Source organism: Seriola lalandi, unplaced genomic scaffold, assembly GCF_002814215.2.
Source record: "Seriola lalandi dorsalis isolate HSWRI2012SDOR001 ecotype SW California unplaced genomic scaffold, Sedor1 jcf7180002054388, whole genome shotgun sequence".
In the NCBI taxonomy this organism is placed as follows: Eukaryota; Metazoa; Chordata; class Actinopteri; order Carangiformes; family Carangidae; genus Seriola; species Seriola lalandi.
In genome coordinates, this window is record NW_019524941.1 from 76,987 (window position 1) to 87,582 (window position 10,596).

General features: G+C 38.8%; 1 protein-coding gene across 1 annotated transcript in view; it reads left to right on the forward strand.

The window, feature by feature from the left end:
- The window catches only part of LOC111657219 (potassium voltage-gated channel subfamily A member 5), a 36,396-nt gene extending 25,824 nt beyond the window's left edge, over positions 1-10,572 (forward strand). Inside the window, exon 2 of the mRNA XM_023409310.2 lies at positions 6,907-10,572. The gene's annotated coding sequence lies outside the window, so the exon portion shown is untranslated. The remainder of the gene's footprint in view (positions 1-6,906) is intronic.
- Positions 10,573-10,596: the final 24 nt, after the last annotated feature.

The following is a 10,596-nucleotide window of genomic DNA, read 5'->3' on the forward strand; positions in this document are numbered from 1 at the left end:
GACACCTCGTCGATCTCCGTTGTCTATTTTAGGGATCGAGCAACATGTAGTTTTTAAAATCAATACTATTGTTTGTGTCAAAGCTGCAGAGATAGTGATTATAATCAATATTTTTTATGTTTAAAATCATATAAAATTTTAATTTTTACATCTCTGGGATACATTACAGACTTTAAATGGACAATGACATCACAAAAATACATAATATTGTCACTTTTGGGGCACCACGTTTATCCACCAAGTCTGTAATATATACCCATGGATAAAGATATAACTGTATGAGGAGTCCCAGAGCAACACCTGTCACATAAGAGAATACGACCATAAATAATAGGGCGAATTAATGCTGCTAATAGAGCAAATTGTCGTCAATAACTGCCATGTAAAATGTTTTTTTTATTTTTCCATTCTCAATATTCTGGGATCCAATAGGATCCAACATAATATTTTATATTTATTACTTTTTTTTGTTTGTTAAATCACATTTTCCTCGGTCATTGATATGTCAGTGTATTTTTTTATCAGGAAAAATAAAAAAAATAAAAACGAATGTGAATGAATAAATAAATAATTAATAATAGGTTCCATTAGAGTTTAATTTTTTAAAATATAAATATATTTAACCAATCAAATTGCCTGTTAATGACATTTGTCAGTACTGTTACTTCCTGTTCTCCAGTTGTCACCTCATATTTAATAAATGCTTGGTATCAACACGACTTTGTTACTGATACTATATTAAGAATTGATGTGATGATTAATAGAAAAGACCATCAGCAGCCCCTTGTGATAACAACAATAGACACGTGAATTAAAAGGGTGAAACTCAAGGTCAGAAATCTTATTGCAAAGCTTTTTCTAAATGGAAAATGGTAACCATAGCAACCACAAATAAATCCAAATTAGTGGTGGTACCATGAAAAAAAAACATAAAATAAAACCTCTCCCACTTTGTGAGCTGACAGCAGAAAAAAAAAAACACCCTGCAGGTTAGCGTGATGTTTCACAACCCCAGCAGTGAATCATCAAATCTAACACACACACAGTTTTTTCTCTGTGCATATTTTCCCACTGTGTAACAGCAGATACGCAGGACACGTGTTCATCTGAACCAACAGAGGCACACATACATAAATACATTCATACATACTGAGCTCTCTGCATTTAATCTGCTTCGCATTGTCAAATAGATTCATGCTTTAAATAGTCCGGAGGGGAATCAGACTGCTGGAGCGCCCAAATGTCACTGTTCCCATCTTAATGTAAAATTACATCTGCAGAGGTCAAAGTGCAGAGTTAAGGTGAAACAAAAGAAAAGACGACGTCAGTCCCAGAGACAAGCTCCTCCTGTCCTCTGGATGTTAATGATTCAATGTCTCGATCATGTATTTACAGGACGGACCACAACTAAACCAAGTGAACAAATCAGAGCAGTCTCGCGTCTCTCAGACCAAAAACCTCCCACAGCAGAGAGGACGACGCACATCTGCAGAAATGCTGCAGCTCCACCTTGTGGTGTTTAATGAGACTGACGAGTCTGAAGATATCAGAGGGTTAATAAAGAGCAGTGGTGGAGGGAAAACTCAGATCTTGTACGGAGGTAAAAGAACCAGAACCAGGATGTAGAACGACTCCAATACAAGTTAAAGTCCTGCATTTAAATACAAAAGTACATCAATATAATCAGTTAAATAAAGTTAAAGTATAAGCAGTAAAAATGCACAAGTATTCTCATCCTCTGCTACTTTAACTACGAGACACTCAGAATACAATTAGTGCTGCAGTGATATGTGGATTTAAACAGATCACCATCCAGACAAAGAGGACCGCTGGCGGCTCCAAAAGCTTTTTACATAATTTGATTAATCGCTAATGTGTTGGACATTTGCACCGCTTAACGACATCATTAACTATAATGGAAGCTCCATCTTCTATTCTGTGGCCCCGGTCTGGAAGAGGGACCGCCTCCGTCTTATTTATTATCTTATTTATTTTAGTTTATATTGAGCTCACTTTCTCTAAAACTGCTTTGTATTGAATTACTTTCTTTTTTCTGTGCAAAATCATTAAAGCTGCAAACAACAATTATTTTCATTATCAATACACTGGAGAATTATTTATATAATTGTGAACAGGTTTTTTTCCAAGTAAATAGTTTCCACACACATGGAATTGAAGTTGGAGGGAAGTCAGGCTGTGGACTGACAATGTGATCTATATTTCTTTAATAATCAGTTAATCATTTGTTGAATAAAATGTCAGGAAATTGTGAAATATGCTCATTATTATTCCCTGAAGTGCTAGTTAACTTATTTAAATTGCTATTGCTTATTGCAAAAGTCAAAACCCTCTAAATTTGGAGTTTAGAAGAATAGAAATATTTATTTCTCTGCATTGAGATACCAATACTTGACAAATTTGTACAAGAATGATCAGCTGAAAGAAACGCACGAATGAATTCATAAAGAGAAATCTGATCATCCGTTAAAATTCAAAACCTCAGGCGATCTAATGATCCATTAAGTCTGTTTTATGTAAACTTTAAGACCAGAGAGAATCAAGAGAAAGACAAGTACCATATTTAAAATTACACAATGAGCCTGATGTTAACTATAAGTGATTACTCTGAATTTATTTACGTTTTAAAAACACGTCCTAACACATCTCTAAATAGAGAATCTTGGACATGAGCGATGTCCTGGATGAACTTTTGATTTTAACAGAGTTAGATCATTAATCGTCCGTCTGTCGGCGAGGACGGAACGAGACGTCCCGCTGAGGACGTCAGCGTGATTACAGACGGAGGATAATCAATGATTAAGTCATTCAGAAAAAAACGGCACTCATGAGGCTGAAGGGAAGGTCACAGGGAGGTGAAGGGATTTGCTTATGTTATGAATGAAAAATGGAAATGTGTGGAGGTTGTATCTTCATTTTTCCATCAGCTTTGATCTGTCAATACAAAGACAGTAGCAAGAACATTTTACCCTGTTGGATGCACCTATGTCCATATAACCAAAGACACTGTCTACTGTGTGTGTTTAGATTTCGACTGTGCTCAGATAATCCAGCCAGTGATGCTGATGAATTAATAATAAATACTGCTCAAAGAGAGAGTTCAAAGGGAACATTTAGCATTAGGGATGATCTACACTGCCAGCATTTTCTGAAGTACAGACACACGTCCAAGTTTATGTTTATCAGTTTTGTGCCAACTGTTCAAATCACACAAATCTCCTGCTTTCTAATTGTTCAATGATTAATCAAGGCCTCAACTTTCTGATTTGAGTATTGGTCTAAAAAGGAAGGGGGAAACAAAATGACTAAATCAGCAAAAAAATATTACTGTCTTCCTTCTGTAATCTCATCACAGATCAATAATTACATCTATTTTGTCAGCCTGATGTCCCCGTCTGATTCTGTTAACAAATACAAACTCTAAACTAAAACGGTGCCTTTCTAAATTTAAAAATTCCATAATTTTTTAAGTCACGTGTCACAACAGCCAGAAGTTAAAGAATAAATGTAACTGATGGAAAAACACTAATTTCTATACTGATACAGAAACTGTATTTAATGTGCATTGATCATGTCATACACTGGATTGGTGCTGATCGGTTTAAACTTGGTGGGAACTGAATAGGGCACTTCTGTAGCCATCAAGCTAACGGTTAGCTCAGAGACAACAGCTCCTTTACTTTCCTGTGACATTTTATTCATCATTTTACAGAATTTCATTCAATTAAAAAAATAATTTCAGAGGGAAAATGACGCTCTATGAAATAACAAGCTAGTAAACTCATTATCTTAGCTTGGTGGGAGGATAAGTCCACACAGTTTATTCAAATAAAGCTAAAAGGCTATAATAGCTTCATCTGTTTTGGACTCTCAAAGATCAGCTCAAAGACGGCTTGTGATTGGTCAATGGTATAAATGATTTCCATCCATGTATATTCAGGCCTTTACAACACAGGTTGGCTAAATTAGATGAAACTCTTACTATAACTTTCTGTTTCACTTTTTATTTTATCCTAAGCTCAAATAATAAATTAAACCCTTGAACCACCGGCTCCTGATGTGAAGGACACTTATACAGAACGTGATAAACTATTAAACCCCTTTAGTAAAATGGTGAAAGAGACATTTCATTGAATAAAACACACATCTAGGGAAAAGTATGATTGTATGTTAACTACTGAAAGGCTAAAAGGGAATAACCCTGGCTTCAATAACAGTGTGGTGTGACTACAGAAATATGCTAATTATCTTCTATCAATTATTCAGCATATACTGGGAAAGACATTTCCTCAGTTTGAATTTTGTATTAACTGAATGCAGGAATCCCACAAATCAAACACACACCCAATTTGAAAAACATGAATTAAACAAAACAAAAAGACCCAGGTAGCTTTAGTCTGACTTTTTTTGTCCAGTTTGTCTTAACCTCAGTGCAGTTTATAGTTTAGTTTGTTCTTTTAAACAAGCTTTTGCATTGAGGTTTGTTGGCGCGCTTAATGGTGGAGCTCATGGAGAAACAGACACTTGAATAGAGAGATAATGAATCAAACAGCAGCAGCAGGAGTCACGTACCGGGAATCACACCGTGTCTGGCGGCAGCCCGTCCTCCGAGTCACGGTTCCTCCCGACCGTTGCTCCTCCACTCTCGTCCGCGCAGGTGAAGAAGACGGATGTTCCTCCCAACAATGGCGGCAGCTCAGCTAATCAAGCTAGCTCGCTCCAGAGTGAATAAAAAAAACACACCTCGCTGGTCGTAAACAGTCCCAAAGTCACACACACACAAACACACACACAAAGGAGCGAGTAAACTAACAAACAATCCACAGTTACACGTCACACAATCACACGGGAAACACTTCAGAGTCCGTAGCGTTTACAACTTAACTCATCTCTGTCACTAACGTCTTTCTCGCGTGACCACCCAGAGGTCAACCGGAAGTCAAACTCCTTCAAATTAAATCTCCAAATTAAACAAAATCATTAACAAACCTTCTCAGAACTGAACAAGCCTTAGAAACAGCTTATAAAATATATATTAACTGTAAATTAAAACACTTTCTAAACAATTATAAAAAGTCAAATGCTAAATCCTATTATAGATGCACACACACACACAAAAAAAAAAATCTATAAATTCTAATGCACCTTTACATGAACCAAACATCACATAAATAATGAATAATTCTGTGTGTGGTATCACATTATTAGGGCAGGGTGGCCCATGTTAACACCTCGTGGCCTCCTTGGTGAGCATTTGGCGAGGAAAGTGAAGGAGGGAAGTTCTTGCCTGCTGGATTTGGCCCCGCGGGGCTGCTGCTGCATATGCTGCAGTGGATTACACTGATCCAACTTAATGCCTAAGACCATGCAATCATTCATAACTACAGGAGCTGTTGAGGGCACAGCCATGGATGCTCCCAGCACCATCTGCCGCTGCGGGCAGGATTAACTTCGAGGAAGATGTTGAAAAAGGTGGGGGGTGGGAGGACCGGATCGACACATACAGTAAATAGACCCCGAGCTTTTGACCACCCTACAAAAAGCACCCGCTGTCAGGATCCCTACAGTTTACCAAAACCTCACACTTTGGTTTTCGAGCGCTGATTACATCTCACAGTTTCAGCCTCTGTATAAAATTCAAGACTGAAAACTTGACTCTGCAACCACACGGTTTTCTTTTCTGGTTAGTTTTTTTATTTTCTTGCAAGAATCGATTGTGGCAAACACCACACAATGTGTTTTAGGTTCAACACTCATCTCTTCTGCTGGGTTTACTCCTGCTGTCCACATGACTCTGAAGCTCTGAACGCCTAAAACTGAGAGTTTCAGAAACGCTGCTGGACCTGTTTCATTTTGAAAACTCTGGGTTTGTGTTGTAGTCTGGACGGACAGAAACTGAGACCTTTGGAAACGATGATGTAGACACACACAGTCGCTCCCTGATTGGGCCTCGACTACCAGTGGTGAATACAACATGATAATCAATTACAAGTATATACTTGTACATACCAGGTTGTTTTGTTCAACCCTCTGATACGACCCATGGCAGTGTTTCCTGGAATAGCGCCCTTACTGCGGCAGGCGTACCGGACATCAGTTGTCATGGTTACGATAATACACGCCAGCTGTACCAGGAGCAGCGTACCTTTCTTTGTCGCCTTGGTTACAAGAATAATGGTCATGGCTTGGTTAAGTTTAGGAAAAGGTGATGATTTAGGTTAAAATAAGTATCTTCCTCAACATTACACCCTCTGTGTTGTCATGGTTACAATATAAACAGCTAGTTTCACATGGGAATCGAACACTGCTCTCTGTGTCATATTCCTGTGTTTTGTCGACCCATCCATCCACCACATCCTCCCCCCGACCCAGAGAGCAAAATGAAACTTCTGGCCCAACATAAGCCTGGAGCATCGGCCCAAGTCTGGCCCATACACTTGCACATCTGGGCAGATTCTGGCTGTTATCCTCTGGTCTTGGCTGACGGATGAAAATCTTTCTGTGTGTGCACCAGAACTGGTCCAGATGTGGAAGTAGCACCAGAGAGTCATGCTGTATGTGGGCCAGATTTGGGCCGTGGAACCCAAAGAAGAAAACAAGCATGTGGACCAGTATGGGTCAGATTTATTTTGCTATCTGATGTGGACTTTGTCTCTCTTTATCCTACGTCACCGCACTTCTCCCTTTGTTACTGCCATAACTACTACGACCACAAGATGTCGCCTAGCAACAAAACCTAACTATGGGTCATAATAATGTGCTACACAGACGACATGTGCGCTCGTTTCTTACAGGACAGTCTCAGAAAGCATTTAGTTGCCGCTGCTTTGAACCGTGTTCTGCTCTCTGACCTCTGAACATGTCGTGTGTTTGTTTCTGTCTCCACAGAGAGTTGAAGCCCTGCCCTCCGACCATCAGGAGAGTCGACCGACCGCAGGAACCCCCTCCACCTTGGAAACTATAACCACGAAAAAAAACTGCTGCTGCTCTTCAAAAAAACAAACAAACAAACAAACAAACAAACAAACAAAAAAAAAACAGCATCTTCGACCCTTTTTTTGGAACTCTGTGCCTTCAACCAAAATTCACCAGTGATACTTCTGAAGCTTTTCTTTTGCTCTTTTTTTAGTTTCTTTTTCTTTGGAGCAGGACTCAGAGGATACAGCATCTGCCTGATGTAGGAGGGCCTGGGATTGTGCTGCTTTGTCTCTCTGGAGAAAAAAATAATAATAATAATCAAACCTAACCAGGACATGCAACTTTTGATCATTTTAATGTCCTAACGTTATTTTTTTTCTACAAGTTGTGTCAGTGATTTACTTCATATCAGAAGGAATCCCTTGCTGTGCAATATCAGTCCATATTTATGTGAAGTTGTCATGTGGATGTAGACTTTGGATGAACTTTTTGGTTTATTTTTGTAATGATGTTTTCCTGATTTCTATTTTTCTAAAACGATAAGACAGATGAAGGGAGAAGAAAAAAAAAAAATCATCTGAATTTCCTTTGAGGGAGAGCGGACGTTTGGTTGTTGCTAAAAGACGATTTTGTCCAAGTTTAGTTTTCCTCAGCTGCATCCCCTCCTGCTCCGACCAGGGCCAAAGCCATAGCCTATCTCAGATAACAATGCGCCAGGCGTTTTAAACACTCCCTTACAGCAAGATGCATTCAGGGTCTCACCGTTCTCGGGGGGGGGCTGACATCACGAGCCCCTCTTTGTCAGCTCATCTTAGCTGTTGGATTTTTCGAGCGATGTTTTTGGTTTCTACTGTACGTTCAGGGGCTTGAATCTGAAGTATTTAGTATTCTCTACCTTTGTGTGGCCTGTTCTTCTTGCTGTTATTTTGTACTTCCTCCTACATATCAATCGAGCAACTATAAGTGGCATGAATACATATGTGTGTGCAAGTGGGGAAAGAATGAGTGAGTGCCAGAGTGGGAGGTGAAATACTGTAAATTCTCAAATAAAATACAAGTAATGGTCATGATTAAGTAAAGATAGCTAACATCAGTCTCTTCCTGAAAGCTACGCTGAATACCTGACAATCTGCAGGTATTTCTGGATCCTCACAGACTCTTCTGACCATCTGGATGAAATTATATTACATATGTTGAACAATTAAAGAAAATGATTTGATTTTTAATCAGTTTTGCAAAGATGGCGGCTGAAGATTTTGTATCTTTGTGCCCAATTTGTGCGACATAAACCGAAATTAAAACATTTAACGATCAGTAATATTCGTTTACATTGATGTTGGTTTCTTTAATTCTATATTTTTATACAAAATATGTTTATTTAATGCGTCGTTTCTTGTATCGAGCGAGGACATATGTCATTTTCAGGCAACATAGAAAGGAAAGAGATTGGGGTTAAAAATCTTTGAAAAGTTTTTTGATACCTGTAAAACTCATGACTAAATTCACGTTAGATTTGTGCCTTGTTAGCTGATATTCACAAGAAGAGTTTGGACCCTGTTAGTTTATCTCAGTCCGTCAGTGCTGAACAGGGTTAAGGTCTGGTTGACGACTCTGAAACTAATATATGGACTTTTGTATTTAGGTTTGGGAATGAATTACTGCTGCACAATGCTGACACCAGGTAACTGTTCTGGAAACCCCCTTTACCACTACTTATATTGTAGGTAGTAAATAGTGTATCAGGCTGTTTATCAGGCCTCCAGAAGTAAAAGTCCTGTTTATTTTTGCTATTAATAAAATAAGATGACTTTAATTATTAGGAATATAATTCAAATAGAATCCAGTATTTGAGAATTTACAGTAATTCCAGTTTTATTGTTTCAACCCTGTTTTCTGCAGTTGTGAATCGTGTTCTGTGTTTCCTCGAAGCTGCTATCCCTGTACTGTGTAGATTGGAGATGTCCAGCCTTACCCCTCAACTCCTACAAACATCCTCCATTAGCTCTCCATATTACCTCACAACACACACACTCACAAACACACACATATTTATCTTACAGGCTGATCGGGTTTTTATTGATTTCAGTTAAATGCATCAGTGGTTCACTAGATTCAGTTTGTGCCTTTTAGGGAATTGTCATGTTCACAATAATGTTCAGTTCTGTGATGTTTTCTTTTTGAAATCTGTTTTACAAGGTGCATCTCTGTTCATTCAACCAAACAAAGATGGCAACTACTGTAAAGGTGATACGACGTGTGGCCAAAAGTATGTGGATGTTTAAACCAGTTTAGTTCTGGCTAATTCTTGCAAACCGAGCATGGTTACTGTTGATCTGGGCTTAACTTGGTTGGACCAAAGGATCCTGGATCAGAACTAGTTTGTATGATGTGTCAAACATGCTCACGTTGCTTGGAACTGCAAGGTTGTGGAGATTTGGGAGGTGATATCGTTTAAATATGGGGACTTTAAACTTTAGGCAGAGCCCTGGACTAACGCTACCTGGGTAATAGCTTCTTTGCTGAGGCAGGAATAAGAGGAAATGCATGAGACTCACAGGAAGGACACAAAAGCTCTGATAAGTGGGTGTGAATTCACAGACGCCCCCGACTCGAATGTTTGAAAGGTGTGGAAGGACGGGGGTTTCTCCATCCAAACCAGCCCCAGAACTAAATAAATGGTAAATAGACCTCATTTACATTAGTCTGTCAGCCACTCAGAGCGCTTTACAATATCTCATTCACCCATTCACACAGTGAATCATCAGGAGTTACACCAGAGCACAGGGACAGACTTCTGGTTGTATCTTACATATCATTCTGACACATTATTTTTATATGGAAATGAAAATATGAAAGAAACTAGACTAAACTCGATAAATGATCCTGACAGAACTTGTGGTGACGTGCTGCACGGCAGGAGCGACGACGAGTTTCCTTCTTTGTTTGGTTCAAACACTTTCAAAAGGGTTTAAAAACCTGCTCTATGAAACACTTCATGGAATATCTCTTTGTACTGAACAGTGTCAGAGTATCTCAGAAATGAAGAAACCTGTTTAGGAGTTTGATTTGTGCATTTTTCTTTTTGCTTTTCTTTGACTGGACTGTAACCATAACAACAACAACAAAAAACCCCTCAGAGGCACAAACTGGCGCTCATGGTCCACAAATCTGTTTCAATCAAATCCACATTTTACAACATTTCTTAAAAAGCAACTGTTTGTAGGCAAACCTGCAAAGTGTTTTGATTTTCTTTTGTTTTATTTATTCATTTTTACTGCATGGTTTTGACTGAATACAGCCCTATGATGTTGTGCTCTGCCAACAGTAGTGGAGGTAGTTCCCCCTCCTGTGTGGAGTCACTAAGACTTTGCTGCCTGTGAGTGTGAATCATCCGTGACGCTGCCTCCGTCCATCAAGTACCTTTACTGACACCGTTCCCCAAAACAACGCTGCCAAATTGGTCTGAATAAGCCAAAACTTTCTGACGTTCTCTGTGTATAAGTGGTTTAAGTGTATCACATGTTAAACCTCAATCCCGTTAATGTTACATTGTGTTTTTAACAAAAAAGAATCCTGTTTGTTAAAATGTTAATAATATATGCAGAAGAGTTATGAAATAAACTGAAACTAACTCAACTGTGGCTGTTTGCTGTTGACTGA